We start from the raw sequence: 524 nt of genomic DNA on the forward strand, positions 1-524 counted from the left end.
CATCTGCTGAGATCACTGAGAGAAGAAACTTGGCTAGAGTCGGGTAAAGATAAGAAGGTGAGCTGTGGGCAGAGCACATCCTGTTATTCTAGTTCACAGTATGCTTGTAGCTTTCACTATAAAGGGCAGGGGGGAGGGAAAAGGGGGAGAAAATAAAACGCTGCTGAGCCAGTTTGGGTCAGACAGCTTCTGCAGATCTGTGTCTCGTGTCGTTCTTAAACCCTCAAGCCATAGTCCCGGCCATAGTCACAGGGTTGGGGGTTCCAGTACAAACCCTTCCCGAACCCCTCATCTTCACCCAAATGGATGGCTCCTCCATGAAGGAGCCTTGTAAATATCAAACTGTGCCGGTGATCATGGGGATGGGACCCCACTGTGGACAGCAGGCGTTTTTGATTAACCCAATGGCCGTCTTCTCTCTCTTTTTAAATTGCCCACATGTGGGCAAAGTTTATTAGTTTTTTAAGTGTTATAGAAAAGAAAAAAAGAGCAATGCATTTTACATATCTAGCCAAAAATCTCGC

Source organism: Gekko japonicus, unplaced genomic scaffold (genome assembly GCF_001447785.1).
Source record: "Gekko japonicus isolate JY-2015 unplaced genomic scaffold, Gekko_japonicus_V1.1 scaffold47, whole genome shotgun sequence".
Taxonomy (NCBI): Eukaryota; Metazoa; Chordata; class Lepidosauria; order Squamata; family Gekkonidae; genus Gekko; species Gekko japonicus.